At 45.6% G+C, this 24,495-nt stretch overlaps 1 protein-coding gene and 1 long non-coding RNA gene across 2 annotated transcripts in view; one reads left to right on the forward strand and one right to left on the reverse strand.

Moving 5' to 3' along the window:
* Window positions 1-24,495, forward strand: part of TENM4 (teneurin transmembrane protein 4) — a 1,230,300-nt gene that overhangs the window by 554,796 nt on the left and 651,009 nt on the right.
* On the reverse strand, window positions 371-23,849 carry LOC142490384 (uncharacterized). The gene is made up of 2 exons (XR_012800047.1): window positions 23,693-23,849; window positions 371-2,082 (listed from the first exon to the last, which is right to left on the reverse strand). It is a non-coding gene; the product is annotated as an uncharacterized LOC142490384 (long non-coding RNA).

Here is a 24,495-nt window from a genome sequence, read left to right on the forward strand (position 1 = left end):
GGTCCAAGTGTCGGAGATGTTGGAATCCCATCCTCATCACCAAACTGTCATTGTCAGTTTCTTTGCACACGGACAAGAGCCAACACAGGTTTTTTATATTGAGTCATTTATTGCGTTATTCCATACTGTTTGATCACACGGGAAGGTCACCAGAGAAACCTCCCAGGGGAGGTTCCAAGCAGGCTTATATAGACTAACATTGTTTACTAGGCATATCATGTTCTAATGACGAGACGCATACATTCAGTGATCACGTGGGCTACTCCCTATATGTATTGACAGGGAAATACTTATTTCACTGACAGACAGTAATATTTAGGATCGGACTGATGGTCTCACTCACAAATACAAATGAACACACCAACACCAATTGTTAGTCAAATACAATTTATTAGTTACTTGGCTTCGGATAAAAACGTCATGTTCTTACTGGAAGCACGATACCAAATGTAGACAGCCAGCGAACCCCCATTCCTGGTAATGACATCTCACATCTGTTCCCACACGCAAAGCCTTCAAGCAGATCTAATGCCACTGGGCAAGGGTCTGTTAATCTCTCTTGCCCTGCTCCCACGTTCAACCATATATACCATTATCTCCCGAGCAGGGGGGCAACGCACTCACTAAAACATTAACCTCTTTCAGTGCCAGCATTCTGACCTAGAAAGGGGATGTATCTTCTGAGCTGCTAAACTGTGCTGAATCGGATTTAGAAAACAAAGCATAGAAACAGGAGGTGGGGGGCGTGGTGCCTATCGAAACTGTAAACACATATCTTTTGCAGAACCAGACATATTGTTCCAGACTCTCATATCAATTATTATAAAAAGAAAATTTATTTCTGACACAATTTCAGCCATCATAGACATTTAGGCAAGAAAAGTTAACTCATTATATAACTCAGATTATAGAGCTATGCCATCAGAAGCAAGATAAATCTTATTCTCCTTACATTCCAACTGCTCGTTCTGAGGCCTAGACAACTAAAATGGTTAATATCATTAATAACAACAATCTTTTGAGTAAAGATTTGCAATTTTGAGCTAAACCATCAGAGACAGGGACACACACCACTCCTGGTACACTCCACCTGCTGTCTCTGAGTGTATAATCAAACTATCCATATGCAGGTTTGAACTTAAGTGGTAAAGTGTGTACAGTGGCTTTGGTGATACAAGTAATGAGACATAAACAATTTCCACATAAGAATGCATAGTAAAATACCTAGCACTATCACACAGACACCTCCTTTAGCACCAAGAAGGTAGTCTAAAGCCATACGATTTTGCAAAGCTACAGCACTGATCTGTACTTGTTCGATGCTTAACTGTTCTATGGCATCAACAGTAGAATTGAGGGCATTACCTACAGTAACAGCTCGGCTAAAGCATCAATACGAGTGCAAGCTAATTATAACCCATACGAAGGGAATACAATACTTGGCGCAGCATGGGGTTTGCTTACAAAAGAACTGCGCCTATTGCGCATACGTACTTGTGGTGGAGTTGGTCTAGTTCTGGGGACTTGCGATACGGAGCCAATATAACAGGTCCCTGTCCAATCTATTGGCAACCATTGGTATGCCCAATGTCCACATAAGAAATAAACATCCCTCGGTAAACTTAGTGAGCTCCTACCTATTAAAGCATACCAGCTGTTGAATAATTTTATGTCATTTCCTATCATTATTTGTTTTAAAGTATTGTTACCTTCTGATCCACTCCTTGATACTACAATACCCCCATCCATTTCAGAACAATTTGAGTGCCCTACATGAAGTGATGTGGCACAACCATTATTATAGAAACATAAAGCCCCTTTGGATGGTACATTCATCACAGCGAGTCGGGTTATACTAATGATCGGAGAAGCCTGAGTCCGGAATAACTGATGTCCATGCCAAAGTTCACAATCACTATTGGTCCATGGAACTCCGACATAGGGATCCACTGTCTCTTGTCTGCTGGCGATGTCATCACAGATCCACTGTAATGTTTGGTCAGTCAATTTGGCAAACTGATGACATTGAGACACAGGTATGTTAGTCACCAAAAGTTTTGCATCTGGACCTGGAATCACGATCTGTAATAATACGGAAACAAAATGTAAGCAATAGGTATTAATCTGTATGAGGGTTGGTACAATATACAGGCCTATTTTCCCCATGTATAAGTACTAAATGGGTACTTCCCTGTCCTGCTGCAATTACCTCCCCCTACCTTCTCTTTTGTTTCTGAGCTTAGTTCCCTGCTGCAACTCAATCTAGCTGTATAGAAATGAGAGCTGGGATGACTATATCAACCGTAACAAGCACAGTGTCTGCCTTTATATGTTGGTCTATATTCGTCCCAGTCAGCTGTATTTGCCACCGATAAGTGTCGGTCTCTATTATTACAGTACTTCTCATTATTTATTTATTTATAAAATGTTTTACCAGGAAGTAATACATTGAGAGTTACCTCTCGTTTTCAAGTATGTAATGGACATAGTTAATCTGACAAATAATGCATGGTTACAAATACAGTTACATAAATGAACAGGGTATACATTATATACAATACATTGCATGCACAGTTAGAGAAGATGTATATTTTAGGCTATGTAACAGTTACAGACCAGATTAAAATGTGAGACAGCCTTAGTTTTGAAAGAACTTAAACTGGTGGTGGATGTGAGAGTATCCGGTAGGTTGTTCCAGTTTTGGGGTCCACGGTAAGAGAAGGAGGAGCAGCCGGATACTTTGTTGAGCCTTGGGACCATGAACAGTCTTTTGGAGTCTGATCTCAGATGATAAGTGCTGCATGTGGTAGGGGTGAGGAGCTTGTTCAGATAGATGGGTAGCTTGCCCAGAAAGTATTTGAAGGCAAGACAGGAAAGGTGAACTTTGCACCTAGACTCGAGTGATGACCAATCTAGTTCTTTGAGAATTTCGCATTGATGTGTGTTGTAGTTGCATTGGAGAACGAAACGACAAATTGAATTGTAGAGGGTGTCATGTTTGCTAAGGTGGGTTTGGGGTGCCGAGCCATATACTACAGCAGGGTTTCCCAAACTTTTTTTTCCGTGACCCGGTTATTTTTGAACTTCTCCTTCGTGACCCACTAAAAATTTTATCGCCTATACTGGCCTATAGGGCCTGCACAGACACACACACAGCCACTGATACACACACACACAGCCACTGATACACACACACACAGCCACTGACAGACACGCAGCCACTGACACACGCAGCCACTGACACACACACTGATACATACACACAGCCTCTGATACACACACACGCAGCCACTGACACACACACACGCAGCCACTGACACACACACGCAGCCACTGACACACACACGCAGCCACTGACACATACACGCAGGCACTGACACACACGCAGCCACACAGATACACACGCAGCCACACAGATACACACACACACTGATACACACACACACACTGATACAGATACACACACACACACACACACACTCGCTCTCCCCTATACCCACACACACTCGCTCTCCCCTATACCCACACAGACACAAACAGTGAATTACAGGCAACGACGGCTGTGAGTGACTGGAGAGGGGGCCAGGGGCACTTGGGTGGGTGGGAGGGAGGGGACCAGGGGCACTTTTAGGGAGGGAGGGGACCAGGGGCACTTGGGTGGGTGGGAGGGAGGGAGGGGACCAGGGGCACTTGGGTGGGTGGGAGGGAGGGAGGGAGGTGACCAGGGGCACTTGAGTGGGTGGGAGGGAGGGAGGGAGGGGACATGGGGCACTTGAGTGGGTGGGAGGGAGGGGACATGGGGCACTTGGGTGGGTGGGAGGGAGGGAGGGGACCAGGGGCACTTGGGTGGGTGGGAGGGAGGGGACCAGGGGCACTTGGGTGGGTGGGTGGGTGGGAGGGAGGGGACCAGGGGCACTTGGGTGGGTGGGTGGGAGGGAGGGACCAGGGGCACTTGGGTGGGAGGGAGGGGACCAGGGGCACTTGGGTGGGAGGGAGGGGCCCAGGGGCACTTGGGTGGGTGGGAGGGGGACCAGGGGCACTTGGGTGGGTGGGAGGAGGACCAGGGGCACTTGGGTGGGTGGGAGGGCGACCAGGGGCACTTGGGTGGGTGGGAGGGGGACATGGGGCACTTGGGTGGGTGGGAGGGGGACCAGGGGCACTTGGGTGGGTGGGAGGGGGACCAGGGGCACTTGGGTGGGTGAGAGTGGGACCAGGGGCACTTGGGTGGGTGGGAGGGGGACCAGGGGCACTTGGGTGGGTGGGAGGGGGACCAGTGGCACTTGGGTGGGAGGCAGTGACTGGGTGGGGTGACTTACCTTGCCGCCGGACGCTTTCCCCTGCTGCCCCCGATATCCCCTGCTGCCCGGGACGGGAGGTGGGCTTGGGAGGACGGGAGGTGGGCTCGGGAGGGGGTGCCACGGGAGGTGAGCTCGGGAAGCTGGCTGCGGGGGGAAGCTGGCTGCGGGGGGAAGCACGCCGCAGTAGGAGCTTGAACTTCCCCCTCCATCCCACGTAACGTGCGGGCCGCAGAGGAGCTGGTACTTCCTCCTCCGTCCCACGTTGGGTGCGGGGGGGAGGAAGGGAGCAGGCCCTGCTTGCCCTGCGCAAGCGCGTGGGACCGCAGGGGGAAATCGCCGGCATTTTTTTTAAATTGAGCAGGGGGGACGGGAGACACCGCGTGGCCAGCCTCGCTGCGACCCGGCAATTTTGGTGCCGTGGCCCGGTGCCGGGTCGAGACCCACCATTTGGGAAACGCTGTACTACAGTATGTATCCATAGTCGATAATTGGCATTAGCATCTGCTGTGCGATACGCTTTCTGACCAGCTGGCTTAGGGAGGATTTGTTCCTGTAAAGTACACCTAGTTTGGCATAGGTTTTGGATGTCAGGGTATTAATATGCATTCCGAATGTTAAGTGGGAGTCAAATGATATGCCCAGGTATTTAAAACAAGTAACAGGAGTTAGGGTAGTTTTAGCGATGGTTCTGATCTGGAGGTCTGTCACTGAAAGCTTCAAAAAATTTAGTCTTGGTCCCAAATACCTGCCGACCATCCCCTCTGCTTGAATTCAGTGTTTAAATTAAACACTAGGAGGGTGTCAAATTGCAATGGTCCATGTATTCCAGTATCATACAGTACATCCCCTGTGAAACATCAAATTATTGTGTCATGAGTCTAAGGTATGGGGTCCTATCACCTGGTGAGTATTTCCCTAATGCTTTAATCTCTACCATTTGATGGGGGATCTCTGTGTTAAGGACTCCATTCACCCTATCGTACAGGGTTGTTTTCCCTACAGGTCGAGTGTTTAACAACAAAAGAGCCTGTGAGAGCCCTTTTTCCTATCCTCTGAGTCTATGCGATGCTGTGAGTGCTTTCAACTGCTCCTTCAATGACATACTGCTACGTTCAATCAGACCCGCTGCTTGTGGGGGGTAAGGGATATGCATAGTCCATTGTACTCTACTGTCATTTGCCCACGCCTGGACCATTTATCCAGTGAAATGTGTACCCTGATCTGATTGGATCTCTTCCAGAACTCCATATGCAGTGACCACCTGTTGGAGAGCTTTAAGGGTAGCTCCCTGATCTGCTCGTTTACTGGGTTAGGCCTTAATGACCCCCAGAGAATGTGTCCACCATGGCGCAACAGTACTGCACTCCACCCGTGCCTTTGTCCATCTCCACGTCTGAGGGTCCCTGTAGCCTTTTTCTCAATAGGCCATTTCATGGTTTATAAACAGATGTCACATACTTCTCTGGCAGCTGTGACAAGGTACTAAGTCACTGGAATTCCTCTTGCCATCGCCCATTCGTATGAAACTTTCCATCCCCGGTGCCCGGCTTTTTCATGTGCCCAGCGGGCCAAGTTATACAGAACTGGATCTGTGGTTTTGGTGGGCTGGCTTTAGCAAATGTATCCACTTCTATATTGAATACATATTTTTTATGGGCACAGACATGCCCGATGGAGACATCTCTAGTCTGTGCTTGTGTCCAGATATATTCCCACATTGCTGGTCCACCCCATATTGGCTTGCCTTGATTGGACCACTGATTCACTTTCCATGTGGGCATCCAAGTGGTACAGGCTTTATAGCAGGCCCAGCTGTCTGTGTAGATGTATATGGATCATTCAGTTTCCTCCAGTACCATCACAATCGCTTTGAGTTCTTCATACTGCCTTGATCCACATGTTCCTGCTTCCTGGAGAATAGCATCCGTCTCTGGGTTATAGGCTGCTGCCACCCAGTGTCGCTCTTGGTATGTTACTACTGCAGATCCATCGGTGAACCAGGCACTGCTTCTCTCATCCTCCGGCAGCTGCTCGAATGGCCTTGCTTCTGACATAGGGGAGGGGTAGAGTATAGGTACTAATATTTCCTGTGCTTCTTTAAGACTTTCAGAAGTTACCAGACCGGCCATTAGTTGAGAGAGTGTTCTCGGCTCCCCGGCTTGGATTTATCCCCTCTCCTGTAAATACCATTTCCACTTCAGCAGGGTAGCCTGTTGTGCAACATAGCTGTGTACCCGTACCCACGCCCCTTTTGGTAAATCAGTTCTTACTGTGTCCTCGTCCTGTCCTGTGATTCGTTCCACCGCTTGAAAGACTGTGCAGATCTGCGAATAACATATTTTTCAGTGGGTTACATCTTTGTTGGGCCCCTGTGAGTTGCTTTGACCAGAATCCCACAGGTATCTGCTGTTTGTGGTTACCTTTACTGATCTCCTGATATAATCCCCAGGATGTCACATTGTCTGCGCAGGTAACATCCAACTGGAAAGGATTACCTGGCTTGGGAGGGCCCAAATCTTGATGTTGCGATATAGCCTCTTGAGCTGCTTTGAAGGCAATCTGTTGCTCTGCCCCCCACGAGAATTGTGAGCTCTTGTGAATCACATTGTGATGGGTCTCAGGATCAATCCCAAATGAGGTATAAAATACCTCCAAAAGCCGAGGGCACCCACAAAACGCAATGCTTCTTTGGAGGTCTTCGGGGTGGAGGTCGCAGTGATTGATTCCAACGCTTAGGAGGGGACCTGTCAAGTGTGCCCAGACCATACCATACCCAAAAACTGTACCTCCGGTCCGGGACCCTGCACCTTTTTGCTGTTTATAATCCAGCCTCTGTCAGTCATATGTGTCATTACAGTCTTGATGTCTGTCTCCACCTGTTCCTCAGTTCCAGTCAACATCACATCATCGGGCTAAGTGAAACCCTTTAGCAGACAATGTGAAGGTAACCATGTCCCTCGCCACCCTTCCATGGCATATGGTGGGAGCAGATATCCTTGCGGGACCACCTGGAAGGTGTACTGGCAGCCTTCCCAAGTAAAGGTGAATTGGTCCTGTGAACTGGCGCTGATGGGAATACTAAAGAAAGCATTTGCTATGTTAATCACAGATTGGCATGTTCCTGCATTCCTAGCCAATTGTTCAACTAAGGTAACCATGTCGAGGACTGCAGTGGCCAATGGGTGCTCTACCTTATTCAGGGCCCTATAGTCGACAGTCATGCGCCACGACCCGTCTGCTTTCTTTACAGGCCAGACAGGAGTGTTGAATGGGCTGGCTGCCGGCCGTATGACCCCCGACTCCAGTAAAGCCTTGATAGTTTCTTAGGTTGTAATCTCTTCGGAGCAAGGATTTCCTTTCCTATTGTCTGATTTTGCTGCACTTATTGTATATATAATATATAATTCCCTGTACTGTATTATTTGTGAAGCGCTGAGTACACTGTTGGTGCTATATAAATAAAGACATACAATACAATAGTCTCCCCTATTTCCTTGTGGCCTCCCTGTAGCCTATATTGCCTCAGGTGATCAGGAGGAGGTGATCAGGAGGAAGTATTTGCACTGGGGTCCATTTGGCATTTCCCCTTTCCCCCGGGTCTCTTCTTATATGCTTTGTGTGGGAATCCAAATGTAAATACTCCCCTTTCTATGGCCACAATCTGTCCCAAGAGCACGTCTTTTCCTAGGATAGCTTCCTCAATAGGTGCGACTACCACCGGAGTCCTGAAAGGGGGCCTGTGACAGTGTGAAATCAGTAGCTGATTATTATGCCTGGGAAACATACTTCTAAGTCCTGTATCAAGCAGTCAGAGGGTTAACCCAGTCAGAATTTCCTGGGCAATCAGGAGGTAAACTGATACAGCTGACAGGCAGCTTGATAAGGAGTCTATGGCTTGTAGTAGGTGGCTGACTTACAGAGCTATTCTCACTGTCAGTCTTATAAACTCTGGGCGGGCCTCGTCGTTGGATAAACTGCTGGTCATGCTTTAGCCTCTTCCATTGTGTCAGTAATTCAGATGTGGGTTTGCCGTCTATACTTTCTTTCTTATGACCTGCTTTTAACAAATCTATCCACATTTGCCTATGGGTCACCCTAATGCTTGGTATTCCAACCCCTTCCCTGCCTTACCTGCATTTCTGGCTCGCATCCTGTCGTAGTCCCTATCCCTGCTGTCTCCCAGCTGACTAACCAAGTTGGCTGCCTCTGGAATGTCAATGGTCATCTCCACGCTGTCTAATAGTGCTAGGAGGGAGGCTTTCCAATGGGAGGGGGCTGTTTTTAAAAACTTGGTACGGTGTCCAGTAGTGAATCTGATCCCTTCTAGTATACCTAATTGTCTCAGTCATCCCACTGCCTCCGGAATTTTTCTCCAGGTCTCAAAGGGTAAAAGCTCAGCAGGTTCTGTATATACCTCATGCACTGCTGTTAAAATCAATAACATGAGACTGAAGACATTCATCGCCTGCCCTATATCATTCCTAATTCTGGCAGTTCTAATTCGGCTCATTGCCTGTTGCACCCTGTCGTCATTGGTGAGTGCCCCATTTGAGTGGCCTCTTTTATTGTTAATAAAATCCCTCAGCCCACACCCGGAGAAGCCATATCAGCATCCCCTCTTCTACTCTCTGTTTGTATCTACTGCACCGACACACTTTATTCGAGCAAATACCCGGTATGTACCTGGCAGATACCTGGAATGCGCCACTCCTAACCTCTGACAAGCCCCGTTGCATTTGCCTTCCCAGCCTGGGTTCATGCCTGGCTGATGGGCGGCTGATCTGTTAAATGATAATGATTAGGATTTAATAGGCTGCAATGCTTCGCGTGTCTACCAGATGGCATAAATTCATGAATTGTAATGCAGTTTATATATATATACTGTGCAGTATTGCAGCCAGCGGGAATAAAATGCTTCAATCCCTGCTTGGAAAATAACTCAATGCACTCGGGCAGAAAACAGTCACAAACCTCAATACACCCGGGTATACCCGAATTCGTGGGACTAGCCGAGCTCGAATAAAGTGTGTCGCCAGTGTATAAGAGATTTCCCCCAATTCAGTCTGATTATACGCACTAATCTCCAACCTCTCCACATCAGTTGAAAGCGCTGGCATATTCTGCCCTGCACCATCCAGAGGCATATCCCTTTTCCTGTTTCTCACATATAGAGGCCTAACCTGATTCATTTCCTTTTCCTTCTCCAGACACACAGGAATACATTGATCCTCACAATTGTCTGATTCTTCCCTGGGATCCCACTCAGGTTTCTGTACAATCCCCCTCATTTGGTGTGTAGTGACCCCTTTCTTTCCCTCTGCCTGTTTGTAGCTTCCATAGCCATAATAACATATTTTCCTCATGCTTTCAGCATGCAGAACAGCCGCCCTAAGACATTCATTCGTCAAATGTAGATGATCTCTATGGGCCTGTACATAAGACCTAGCAGCATTTATTCCACATTGCAATTCACAAACCGCTTGCAAAAAAATCCAACCGACCTGTGCAGCTGACTTTCTTTCTTGTTTCTTATACCTTGACAAATCTAATCTCTTTGCCATGGCGCTCAAAGCACACACTCTCTCAGGATGTATAGGAAGCCTGTGTTTACTCAATTCCTGAGCTATAGATTGTGTATAGGAGTGCATTGATTCAGCGTGTAGTGTAATATGTATTAGGTTGTGGTATATATGTATGTAGCCAGGACAGGTTTTCTGGCTATCAGTCTACCCTCCTGGCAGTAAGCCCTGGTAAGATCATGGGCTTTCCCCACTCCTTGCAGTGTTTCTGAGTGACAGTGGGAGGCGGTGTCTCTAGGCCTAAACATTACCAATCAGGGGTCAGGCCTAGTGCTCTTCTCCTGGCTGTACTTAAGAGGGTTTGCCGCCCAAATGCAGTAGGTGTTCTTCTCCCCACTGAGAGAGGAAGGTCACACACAGAGAGACTGAGATTGGGGCCTTCTCTCTTCTCCTTGGGGGAGGGTGAGTGTTGACTTATACCCTGGCTCCTGATAGAGAGGTTGGGAAGAGCTAGGACAGCTGCAGGGGCCCTGCCCTGTAGTGGTTGTCCAGGGACCATCATCCGGCTGGATAGCTGATCTGAGAGACTGTAATTGGGCAGAACACTGCCGTGCTGTGAGTGCTGACCCAATAAAGCCATTCCTGTTTTCTTATTCCTTCTGCCTGGTGTGTGATCTTTCTTGGAGGAGAGGGAGTATTTCTACTGTGGGAGATTGCCTCCATACATCTGGAGCCTACAGGAGATGGAGGCGCTGCACTGCTAAAAAACCACAAGGGTAATGTACCACAGAAACCTGGTCCTGTGTCCACACTACCATCACCGGACAGCTCAAGAAGAGAGGCAGGCAGGATAATTACAAACAATTGTGATAGTGTGTGTGAAACCCCATATCCGCATTAAGTCCTCTTTGTTCTCTAAAGTTCTCTAAGCTTCTCTAAGGTTCACTAAGATTGTAAGTTTCAAGTCTCCAGCAAGAAAGATGACGGGCAGCTCTTTCAACATTGCTGCTTCAGCAAAATCTGCCTGGAATCTAGTCATCAAGGGAAAATCCTTATTTAGAATTCCCTGAACCTAGAAAAGGCTAGTTTTTTATCCCAGTTCCCAAGTAAGTGTTCTTTCTGCCCGAGGTTTGTGCATCATTGTGTGTATGCCCTTTCTTGTGAATAAATTTACAATTTATTTCATTAACTTGTTTTCCTCAATGCATGATCCTGGTAAAAAGGTGTAAATTGCCTGAACTCATGTGACAGGCTTTATTTACAGTCTTTGACACCAAAACAAGAGGACTTTATGCGGATGTGGGATTTCTCACACGCTATCACAATTGTTTGTAGTTATCCTGCGTGCCTCTCTTCTTACCCACAGCCCTCCCCCCCCCAGCATCCCCTTCCCCCTACATGCTGTTCCTTGTCACTGTTTTATTACCCTTCAATGTCTTCAAACAGTTTCTCACCCTACCTTATCTACAGTACATCTCTGTTTTTTTTTTCCTGATCTCCCAAACAGATTCCTTTGTTAATCAGTATTTGTGACCTGAGGAAGAGAGGAGAACTCTCGAAAGCTTGTGCTATGACATAAACTGTTAGTCCAAATAAAAAAGGTATCCCCTAATACTGAAGTACTCATTTATTCCGCACTATCCCAACTGGACTAACATTGCTATTTCAGTTTTGTTCATATATACATATACAGAGGCGACCAACTTTATTCTAACTCGGCTAGTTCCGCAAATTTCAGTATATCCCGGTGATGTTCGGTTTTGTATCGTTTTCGCCCGGAGTGTATTGCGTTATTTTCCCGGCTGTGATTTAAGCATTTTATTCAAGCTGGCTGCAATACTGCAATGCCGTGTAAAAACACATGGGGGCGTTTGCGAGCTGTTGTCTTTGAAGCCGTCCCCTATAACCCCTAACATACAGTACTGTACATTTTTATTCATAGTGTACATGTGCAGGGGGTCTCCGGAGCTGAACCGCGTTGGTTTCAGGTCGGGGACCCCCTGCTTCCCGAGATACAGACCCCTTTATGAGGTGCCGGTATCCCTCTGCATTTAAAGGTCCAGATCACGTGACCGCGGCATGTAAACAAAGCAGAGGGATACCGGCACCCCCTAAAGGGGTCTGTATCTCGGGGAGAAGGGGGTCCCCGGACCTAAAACCACAGCGGTTCTGCTCCGGAGACCCTCTGCACATCTACAGTATGAATAAAACACATATATAAATAAACACTCGTTCCTTACCTTAGCGGCTATGTGCTACGGTAACGACGCAGCATTTCTGTATTTTAATAATATTGTACAGTGAGCAGGGGGTTCCCTGAGCCAGAAATTAATGCTCAGGGGACCCCCTGCTCCTGCACAATATTATTAAAAATACAGAAATGCTGCTTCATTACCATAGCGTATAGCCGCTAAGGCAATGAAGGGTTAAGGCAGAATAAACAATAAATACATTAAATACATATTTTTAATGTGTGTGTTAAACCTCCCTGCCTACACTGTAATCTATGTAAAAAACCCTCCCCCTATTGTGTGTGTTAAACCTCCCTGCCTTCACTATAATCTATGTAAAAACCCCTCCCCCTATTGTGTCTGCTAAGATTCCCTGCTTTGACTAATCTGTGTAAACCCCCCTCCCCCTATTGTGTCGGTTAAATCTCCCTGGCCTGTGTTTCTGTGAGTGCAGTGTACTGTATGTAAATGTGGGGAGGGGGATCCCGTGTAAATAACCACACCAACTACCCACTACCCACCTGCACATGGCCCCTCCACTGCTGCAAAAAAGAGACAAAAATTAAAACATACAAAGTAATGTCCCCTAACCCCTTAATCACCATAGTGGTTATTAACCGCTACAGTCATTAAGGGGTTAACCCACCCTCACCCACCACTCGGGATGCCTACATACCCTCCCACACTAACCCCCCCCCCGTGAGGCCTAACCACCCTCACCCAGTACCCACAAGGGAGGCCTACCCACATACCGTTGGGGAAACACCCCCCCCCCACCCCCAGTACCCACAATAAAAACAATACAGTGACCCACAATAAACATCATTCTATTATTAAATACATTACCCACCCCCTGTGCCCCCCCATAAATACAAGATTTATTCTTTTACATACAGGGTTCATAACGCAGCCCTACGCGAGTCCCCGGTGGGCTGGCGGGGCACCTGGACAGACCTACAGGGTACCAGCAGCCATTTTTACACAGGTTCTGGAGGCCTGCTGGTGGGTCCCGCCAGCACCATGGCCCCCAAGTGGTCTCCTTGGGTCACCGTGGGCCACAATTGGGTCCCCATGGTAGGCCCGCGAATGTCTGGGAGCCCCGGGTCAGACCCACAGGTGTCTGCGGGGCCTCGGGTGGTTCCCACGGGGGTCTGGGGAACTCACGAGTGCTCACTACGGGTCTGCGGTTCCCCCACAGAAGTGGGACCACACATCATCATCCCCGCACCTACGGGTCGGCGGTGCCCCCACAGAAGTGGGACCACACATCTTCATCCCCGCAGACTACGGGTCGGCGGTGCCCCCACAGATGTGAGACCACCGCTTCATCCCCGCATGTGTCACCCGTGGAACCACCAGCCTGATACCCGTGGGATACCCGAGGAAACCCACAGGTGGTCTCCAGAGGTCCCACGCAGAACCACGGAACCAACCCTGAATGTAAAAAAAATAAACCTGGCCTATACATTCAATACATACACCCCCACCCCCAACACCTACAGTACAATAATGTGCAAAATAACTATTATCCAGATATGGATAATAGATTAATTGCCCATTATTAAAAACATTAACTAGCATATTAAAATAAATAAAGTACTACTGACCTCATCAATACGAAGTGTCCGTCGCCAGCAACATCCTTGTCTTGCCCACAAAATACATAGCAAATACAAAGCTAATACATTGCAATTACATTCAGATATCAATTACCCCCATAAACACCTTATCAGATAATAACCGCAAAGGTGATTAAGGGGTTAAGCCACACTGGCCCGATACCCACCCTTCACCCATGAATTTGTACAGTGGCTTCATCATGCAACTATATATACAGTATATATATATATATATATATATATATATATATATATATATATATATATATATACAGTATATACACACACATGATGAACCAATATACAAATAAATGTAGAAGGGTTATCAAAACCATACTGTCCCACAAATAACACTTCTCCATACAGACACACTACATTACAATGAATATCCTTTAATAATGCTAACTGATCTTACAATCTAAATCATCAAATGCCAATGAAACACCTCACATTCCAATCAATACATTACAACCAATCAAGTACACAAAAATCAATTAGCAATCATTATTTACATCCCTAAACAATTGACACTCCATCCCGAACAATGAAACAATTAACTAATTCACGCCTGGAGCAGAACAATTTAGCCTGTGAAAAAATATAAGTACCAACCAGAATACAACCTTTAAAACCAAGGCTATCCCTGAACACCATACACCACAAAATACATAGCAAATACAAAGCCAATACATTGCAATTACATTCAGATATCAATTAACCCCTTTAACAACTTATCAGATAATAACCGCAAAGGTGATTAAGGGGTTAAGCCACACTGGCCCGATACCCACCCTTCACCCATGAGTTTGTACAGTGGCTTCATCATGCATCTATATATACAGTATATATATATATATATATATATATATATATATATATATATATATATATATATATATATACTATATATACAGTATATACACACACATGATGAACCAATATACAAATAAATGTAGAAGGGTTATCAAAACCATACTGTCCTGCAAATAACACTTCTCCATACAGACACACTACAATAAAATCAATTTCCTTTAATAATCCTAACTGATCTCACAATCTAAATCATCAAATGCCAATGAAACACCTCACATTCCAATCAATACATTACAACCAATCAAGTAAACAGAAATCAATTAGCAATCATTATTTACATCCCTAAACAATTGACACTCCATCCCGAACAATGAAACAATTAACTAATTCACGCCTGGAGCAGAACAATTTAGCCTGTGAAAAAATATAAGTACCAACCAGAATACAACCTTTAAAACCAAGGCTATCCCTGACCTCCCTCAAACACACAATACAATACCAAGGATTACATCTAATTTTAAAATACTTTATACTCACAATAATGCATAGCAGCATATACAAATTAATTTAAAACACATCAAATCAAGCTTTTAAAACAACATCATTTCTTACCCTGTATGTATATATCTCTCTAGACATATATACATACATACATACAGTGGCAAGAAATGATATACCACAAAAAAAAAAAAAAACACATGTTAAAAAAGCTTTTAAAAAAATTAACAAGTTAAATAAAACACATTTCTTTAGTTCACTTACCATTACTTGGCCCCACCGACTCCCGTTGCGCAGCTTACTCACGAACCAATCCACCAGGCACAGGAACCCATAAAATAATAAACCATAAAAAAATAAACATTAAACTAAAAATCCAAATCAATCCACGGGTCTTCTAATTGTAATCCATCTTCATCTGTATTCTTCTTTCTTCTATCTTCTTCCGGGCGGGGTCTTCTTCCCGCCTTCGGCCACGCCCTTGTCTTCTTTCTTCTCCGGAGGTCCTTCCTCCGTGGTGTCTGGCTTCAAAATGAGACGACATAGGCTTTTAAAGGCCTATGACGTCACATTTTCATCATATGGTTCCCACGGTCCTGATTGGGCCGTGAAATCCATGTGTTTTGGCCGATAAAAATGATAACGTCCCTTAAAGGCAATGAAAGCACAGCCAATCAGAATGGCTTTGCTTCAATTGCCTTTAAGATGACGTCATTAAAAGACACATGGCCGTGCACACATGGTACGGTAGCCAATCAGAGCGTGGGAACTCCACCCCTACTCTGATTGGCTCTAGTATACCATGTGACAGAGGCTTGGGGGAGAAAGGATGTGACATCAATGAAAACCTGTCACATGGTACTAGAGCCAATCAGAGCATGGGAACTCCATCCCTACTCTGATTGGCTACCGTACCATGTGACAGGTTTTCATTGACGTCACATCCTTTCTCCCCCAAGCCTCTGTCACATGGTCTACTAGAGCCAATCAGAGATGGGATGGAGTTCCCACGCTCTGATTGGCTACCGTACCATGTGTGCACGGCCATGTGTCTTTAATGACGTCCTCTTAAAGGCAATTGAAGCAAAGCCATTCTGATTGGCTGTGCTTTCATTGCCTTTAAGTGACGTCATCATTTTAATTTTTATCGCCAAAACACATGGTTTTCACGGCCCAATCAGGACCGTGGGAACCATATGACGAAAATGTGACGTCATAGGCCTTTAAAAGCCTATGTCGTCTCATTTTGAAGCCAGACGCCGCGGAGGAAGGACCTCCGGAGAAGAAAGAAGACAAGGGCGTGGCCGAAGGCGGGAAGAAGACCCCGCCCGGAAGAAGATAGAAGAAAGAAGAATACAGATGAAGATGGATTACAATTAGAAGACCCGTGGATTGATTTGGATTTTTAGTTTAATGTTTATTTTTTTATGGTTTATTATTTTATGGGTTCCTGTGCCTGGTGGATTGATTCGTGAGTAAGCTGCGCAATGGGAGTCGGTGGGGCCAAGTAATGGTAAGTGAACTAAAGAAATGTATTTTATTTAACTTGTTAATTTTTTTTAAAGCTTTTTTAACATGTGTATTTATTTATTTTTGTGGTATATCATTTCTTGCCACTGTATGTATGTATGTATATATGTCTAGAGAGATATATACATACAGGGTAAGAAATGATGTTGTTTTAAAAGCTTGATTTGATGTGTTTTAAATTAATTTGTCTATGCTGCTATGCATTATTGTGAGTATAAAGTATTTTAAAATTAGATGTAATCCTTGGTATTGTATTGTGTGTTTGAGGGAGGTCAGGGATAGCCTTGGTTTTAAAGGTTGTATTCTGGTTGGTACTTATATTTTTTCACAGGCTAAATTGTTCTGCTCCAGGCGTGAAATAGTTAATTGTTTCATTGTTTGGGATGGAGTGTCAATTGTTTAGAGATGTAAATAATGATTGCTAATTGATTTTTGTTTACTTGATTGGTTGTAATGTATTGATTGGAATGTGAGGTGTTTCATTGGCATTTGATGAATTAGATTGTGAGATCAGTTAGGATTATTAAAGGAAATTGATTTTATTGTAGTGTGTCTGTATGGAGAAGTGTTATTTGTAGGACAGTATGGTTTTGATAACCCTTGTACATTTATTTGTATATTGGTTCATCATGTGTGTGTATATACTGTATATATATATATATATATATATATATATATATATATATATATATATATATATATATATCTGTATATATAGTTGCATGATGAAGCCACTGTACAAATTCATGGGTGAAGGGTGGGTATCGGGCCAGTGTGGCTTAACCCCTTAATCACCTTTGCGGTTATTATCTGATAAGGTGTTTAAGGGGATAATTGATATCTGAATGTAGTTGCAATGTATTGGCTTTGTATTTGCTATGTATTTTGTGGTGTATGGTGTTCAGGGATAGCCTTGGTTTTAAAGTTTGTATTCTGGTTGGTACTTATATTTTTTCACAAGCTAAATTGTTCTGCTCCAGGCGTGAATTAGTTAATTGTTTCATTGTTCGGGATGGAGTGTCAATTGTTTAGGGATGTAAATAATGATTGCAATTGATTTTTGTTTACTTGATTGGTTGTAATGTATTGATTGGAATGTGAGGTGTTTCATTGGCATTTGATGATTTAGATTGTAAGATCAGTTAGCATTATTAAAGGAAATTCATTGTAATGTAGTGTGTCTGTATGGAGAAGTGTTATTTGTAGGACAGTATGGTTTTGATAACCCTTCTACATTTATTTGTATATTGGTTCATCATGTGTGTGTGTATATACTGTATATATATATAGATATAGATATATAGATATATATCTATATATATATATATATATAGATATATATATATATATATCTGTATATATATACAGTATATATATATATAGTTGCATGATGAAGCCACTGTACAAATTCATGGGTGAAGGGTGGGTATCGGGCCAGTGTGGCTTAACCCCTTAATCACCTTTGAGATTATTATCTGATAAGGTGTTTAAGGGGTTAATTGATATCTGAATGTAATTGCAATGTATTGGCTTTGTATTTGCTATGTATTTTGTGGGCAAGACAAGGATGTTGCTGGCGACGGACACTTCGTATTGATAAGGTCAGTAGTACTTTATTTATTTTAATATGCTACTTAATGTTTTTAATAATGGGCAATTAATCTATTATCCATATCTGGATAATAGTTATTTTACACATTATTGTACTGTAGGTGTTGGGGGGGGGGGGTGTATGTATTGAATGTATAGGCCAGGTTTATTTTTTTTACATTCAGGGTTGGTTCCGTGGTTCTGCGTGGGACCTCTGGAGACCACCTGCGGGTCTCCTCGGGTATCTCACGGGTATCAGGCTGGTGGTTCCACGGGTGACACATGCGGGGATGAAGCGGTGGTCTCATATCTGTGGGGGCACCGCCGACCCATAGTCTGCGGGGATGAAGATGTGTGGTCCCACTTCTGTGGGGGCACCGCCGACCCGTAGGTGCGGGGATGATGATGTGTGGTCCCACTTCTGTGGGGGCACCGCGGACCCGTAGTGAGCACTCGTGAGTTCCCCAGACCCCCATGGGAACCACCCGAGGCCCCGCAGACACCTGTGGGTCTGACCCGGGGCTCCCAGACATTCGCGGGCCTACCATGGGGACTCAATTGTGGCCCACGGTGACCCAAGGAGACCACTTGGGGGCCATGGTGCTGGCGGGACCCACCAGCAGGCCTCCAGAACCTGTGTAAAAAGGGCTGCTGGTACCCTGTAGGTCTGTCCAGGTGCCCCGCCAGCCCACCGGGGACTCGCGTGGGGCTGCGTTATGAACCCTGTATGTAAAAGAATAAATCTTGTATTTATGGGGGGGCACAGGGGGTGGGTAATGTATTTAATAAATAGAATGATGTTTATTGTGGGTCACTGTATTGTTTTTATTGTGGGTACTGGGGGTGGGGGGGGGTGCCTCCCCAACGGTATGTGGGTAGGCCTCCCTTGTGGGTACTGGGTGAGGGTGGTTAGGCCTCACGGGGGGGGGTTAGTGTGGGAGGGTATGTAGGCATCCTGAGTGGTGGGTGAGGGTGGGTTAACCCCTTAATGACTGTAGCGGTTAATAACCGCTATGGTGATTAAGGGGTTAGGGGACATTACTTTGTATGTTTTAATTTTTGTCTCTTTTTTGCAGCAGCGGAGGGGCCATGTGCAGGTGGGTAGCGGGTAGTTGGTGTGGGTGTGGTTATTTACACGGGATCCCCCTTCCCACATTTACATACAGTACACTGCACTCACAGAAACACAGGCCAGGGAGATTTAACCGACACAATAGGGGGAGGGGGTCTTACACAGATTAGTCAAATCAGGAAAGTTTAGCAGACACAATAAGGGAAGGGTTTTTTTACATAGATTATAGTGAAGGCAGGGAAGCTTAGCAGACACAATAGGGGAGGGGTTTTTATATAGATTATACTGAAGGCAGGGAGGTTTAACACACACAATAGGGGGAGGGGGTTTTACATAGATTACAGTGAAGGCAGGGAGGTTTAACACACACATTAAAAATATGTATTTAATGTATTTATTGTTTATTCTGCCTTAACCCTTCATTGCCTTAGCGGCTATACGCTATGGTAATGAAGCAGCATTTCTGTATTTTTAATAATATTGTGCAGGAGCAGGGGTCCCCTGAGCATTAATTTCTGGCTCAGGGAACCCCCTGCTCACTGTACAATATTATTAAAAATACAGAAATGCTGCTTCATTACCATAGCACATATCCGCTAAGGTAAAGAACGATTCTTTATTGATGTGTGTGTTTTATTTATACTGTACATGTGCAGAGGGTCTCTGGAGCAGAACCGCTGTGGTTTTAGGTCCGGGGACCCCCTGCTCCCCGAGATACAGGCCCCTTTAGGGGGTGCCGGTATCCCTCTGCTTGGTTTACAGGCCGCGGTCACGTGATCGGGACCTTTAATACAGAGGGATACCGGCACCTTATAAAGGTGGCTGTATCTCGGGGAGCAGGGGTCCCCTGACCTGAAACCAATGCGGTTCTGCTCCGGAGACCCCCTGCACATCTACACTATGAATAAAAATGTATTTCAAATGTATTTATTTATATTCATTTATTTATTTAGATTTATTTTATTTTTTTGGGGCGGCTGCTGTGTGTGAGTTTTTTTATTGTGGGTAGCAGGGGTGGGTGAAGGGGGTATTAGCCCCAACGGTGGTTGTTTAGGGCTTGCGGGGGGTAGCGGGAGGGGTTAACCCCTTCATGCCCGTAGCGGTATTAACTGCTACGGTCGTGAAGGGGTTAAGTGCACCCGCAACCCCCCCGCAAGCCCTAAACAAACAACAAGGGCCAAATACCCCCTTCACCCACCCCCGCTACCCACAATAAAGCGGGCAATGGTGGGTTAACCCCTTCATTGCCTTAGCGGCTATACACTATGGTAATGAAGCAGCATTTCTGTATTTTTAATAATATTGTGCAGGAGCAGGGGGTCCCCTGAGCATTCATTTCTTGCTCAGGGAACCCCCTGCTCACTGTACAATATTATTAAAATACAGAAATGCTGCTTCGTTACCGTAGCACATAGCCGCTAAGGTAAAGAACGAGTGTTTATTTATATATGTGTTTTATTCATACTGTACATGTGCAGAGGGTCTCCGGAGCAGAACCGCTGTAGTTTTAGGTCCGGGGACCCCATGCCCCCCGAGATACAGCCCACTTTAGGGGGTGCCGGTATCCCCCTGCTTTGTTTACAGGCCGCGGTCACGTGATCGGGACCTTTAAATACAGAGGGATACCGGCACCTCATAAAGGGGTCTGTATCTCGGGGATCAGGGGGTCCCCCGGCCTGAAACCAACGCGGTTCAGCTCCGGAGCCCCCCTGCACATGTACACTATGAATAAAAATGTATTTTAAATAATTTTTAATGTGCCGATGTTTGCGCAGAGAGAGCAGCGGATCTCTCTCTGCTGCAAACACATCTCGCCCCCGCCGGCCCAGAGTATCATTGATGTGCATATACACTACTGTATGTGTACAGTACTGTATGTTAGGGGTTATAGGGGTTGTTTTTTTCCAGTATATATATATATATATATACTGCATTACAATTCATGATTTTATGCCATCTGGCGGACACGCGAAGCATTGCAGCCTATTAAATCCTGAACCATTATAAATTAACACATCAGCCACGCGTCAGCCGGGCATGACCCCTGGCTGGGAACGAGGCATGCTCCAGGTGAACAGTGTCGTATTCCAGGAACCAGCCAGGGACAAACCGGTGATTTGTTAGAATAAAGTCTGCCGCAGCAGTATACTGAATGTGTATTTTAACTCAATTATGACACCACAGCTGACCAAAAGGCTGCAACTAAATTCTAATTATATTGACCCCTCCTGACTGATACTGTTAAATATACATACAGGACCCCTAAAACAATGGGATGACATTCCAGGTGGGTTTCAAGAACACAAATGAACACACGAAAGCCTTGGTTGATCAACAGAAAGGAATCATACAATAAAACACAAATTAACACATGAAAGCCTTGATAAAGGAAAGCAGTATAGAATAGAAAATACCCGGAAGACAAGTTTAGTCTTGTTAGTCATTAAGAGGAGTGGTTAATCTGTAGTGTGTGGTCAGTCTGTATATAGTGTATACCATGCCTGCACAACATACGGCCCGCGGTCCGCATACGGCCTGCCGGGACTCCCTGTGCGGCCTGCGATGACTCCCTCAACCCCCTCCCCTTTTAGGGAAGGAGCACGCTCCAGCCTTGTGACACGCTCCCCTTCCCTAGCACAAGGCTGACACGCTCCCTCTCCCCAGCACAAGGCTGACACGCACCCCCCTCCAGCAGAGGGCTGATGCGCTCACTCCTCCAGCACAAGGCAGACGTGCTTCCCCCCCATCCCCCCAGCCCGCTCCAGTCAGGTATGACGTGCTGACACGCTCCCTGCCTCCCAGCCCGCTTCAGTACCAGAAGTTGAGAAGCTGCCGAGATGTGCCCCCCCCCCCCCATTCCTCCAGGCTGAGGCCTGCCGCCGCTTCTTCTGCCGCCGCCACGATCAAGTAGGCATGGGGGGGTGGGAACGACTGCTGAAGAGTACTGGGGAAGAGATGAAGGGCGCTGGGGGAGAGCTGAAGGATGCTAGGGGGAGAGCTGAAGGATGCTGGGGGAGCTGAAGGGTGCTGGGAGAGCTGAATGGTGCTGGGGGAGAACTGAAGGGTTCTGGGGAGCTGAAGGGTACTGGGAGAACTGAAGGGTGCTGGGGGAGATGAAGGGTGCTGGGGAGATGAAGTGTGCTGGGGAGAGCGGAAGGGTGCTAGGTGAGAGATGAAGGGTACTAGGGGGAGAGATGAAAGATGCTTGGGGAGATGAAGGATGCTGGCAGAGCTGAAGGGTGCTGGGGGAGATGAAGGGTGCTGGGGGAGAGCGGAAGGGTGCTAGGGGAGAGCTGAAGGGTGCTAGGGGGAGAGCTCAAGGGTGCTGGGGGAGATGAAGGGTGCTGGGGGAGAGCTGAAAGATGCTGGGAGGGCTGAAGGGTGCTGGGGAAGAACTGAATGGTGCTGGGGGAGCTGAAAGGTGCTGGGGGAGCTGAAGGGTGCTGGGCAGCTGAAGGGTGCTGGGGGAGAACTGAAAGGTGCTGGGAAGATGAAAGGGGCTGGGGGAAAGCTGAAGGATGCTGGGGGAGATGAAGGGTGCTGGGGGAGAGCTGATGGGTGCTGGGGTGAGATGATGAAGGGTGCTGTGGGGAGCTGATGAATGGTGCTAGGGGAGATGATGAAGGGTGCTGGGGGGAGATGATATGATGTTTGTGCATTTTTTAGTATGTCTGCGGTCTCACCAAATAAACCCCATTTTATTCAACAATGTTGTCCTGCCTAGTGGATTGATTCAAGAAGGTATAAAGGTGTTAAAAATGCTGGTCTTCCGTGACAGTCTTTTAAAAAAAGAAATGTATCATTTGTAATAATAAATGCTGTTCTACCCGTGCGGCCCAAATCTGTTTTCCTTGGAGCATTTCGGCCCTTCTTACTTTACAAGTTGTGCAGGCCTGGTGTATACAATGTAATGTTGGTCAGTGAATTGGAGAGAGAGTGAACATGTAGCAGCTTCCATCCTGCTTCTATCTCTGTGCTTGAAGTACAGAAATAAAGTTCTACAATACTGAAAATCTACTTTGGTTATTTATCACCAAGCCTTTATTTATACTACATTGGACAATATCCACTATACCCCTAGTGGATTAGTGAATGAGTCGGTATTCAAAGAAGCAATTTATTATTACTTATTAATAAGCAAATATAAATCTCCGACACAGATATCCATGGATCTGACACCCAGTCAAGCAACTTCACAGGGACACTGCTTCCTTTCTTGCTAAGAAAAAATTCCCTTTCAGCTAAACATCTTATTATACAACAACACACTACTGCTCCAATGATTGACAATCCCAAACCCAAGATGATAATATCATTCACGTGCATTCAGAGTAAAACGTGCAGTCCCAGTTCGTGACGCCAATTGTATTGACAGGGAAATACGTATTTCACAGACAGATAATAATATTTAGGATCGGACTGCTGTCTCACTCACAAATACAAATGAACACACCAACATCAATTGTTAGTCAAATACAATCTATTGGTTACTTAGCTATGAATAAACATGTCATGGTCTTACTGCAAGCATGATACCACATGTAGACAGCCAGCGAACCCCCATTCCTGGTAATTGCATCTCACGACTGTTCTTGCATGCAAAACCTTCAAGCTTATCTCATGCCACGGGCAAGGGTCTGTTATTCTCTCTCAGCCTGCTCCCAAGACCAAGCTTATATACTAGTCTATCATTTTCAAGGTCCCTAAAAGCTACTAAAACTTGAACTAAACAGCTCAGTACAACAACAAGGTACGTCAGGGTACATCTTATCCCTATAATTCTGTACAACAACAGAATACATGTATCTTATCACTATAATTCTGGCAACAGGCATGACGGTGAAATCTACTGTCAGTGAAACTCATCCTTATAAACAAACACATTCTTTTACACAGAAATGGATACTGAGACACAACATGACAGACAAAATTAATTCTGAATACTGCTCATAATTCTTCTCCAGAGATCTCCCAGTCCATTTCAACATTATCCAGCTAGCATAAAGTAAATAAAACTTTCCCCATGCCAGGATGAAGGCCGTCCTTATCACCGTCCCCCACGTCCTTGTCCTCTGTGGGCAGCAACAGTACAATAAAATACAAACTAATGCCCTCTAACCCCTTAATCACCTCAGCGGTTAGTAACCTCTATAGTAATTAAGGGGTTAACCCCCAAACCCCTCTAACCACCCTCCCAGCACAACTACTCCACTTCTACCCATTTATTGGCACAGTGGTACATCATGCCGATATAATATGGGCAAGAATAGCCACTATAGCAGTCAATGAGCAACCTATAAAACGCGCAGGTGTTTTTATTTTGGT

Source organism: Ascaphus truei, chromosome 3 (assembly GCF_040206685.1).
Source record: "Ascaphus truei isolate aAscTru1 chromosome 3, aAscTru1.hap1, whole genome shotgun sequence".
In the NCBI taxonomy this organism is placed as follows: Eukaryota; Metazoa; Chordata; class Amphibia; order Anura; family Ascaphidae; genus Ascaphus; species Ascaphus truei.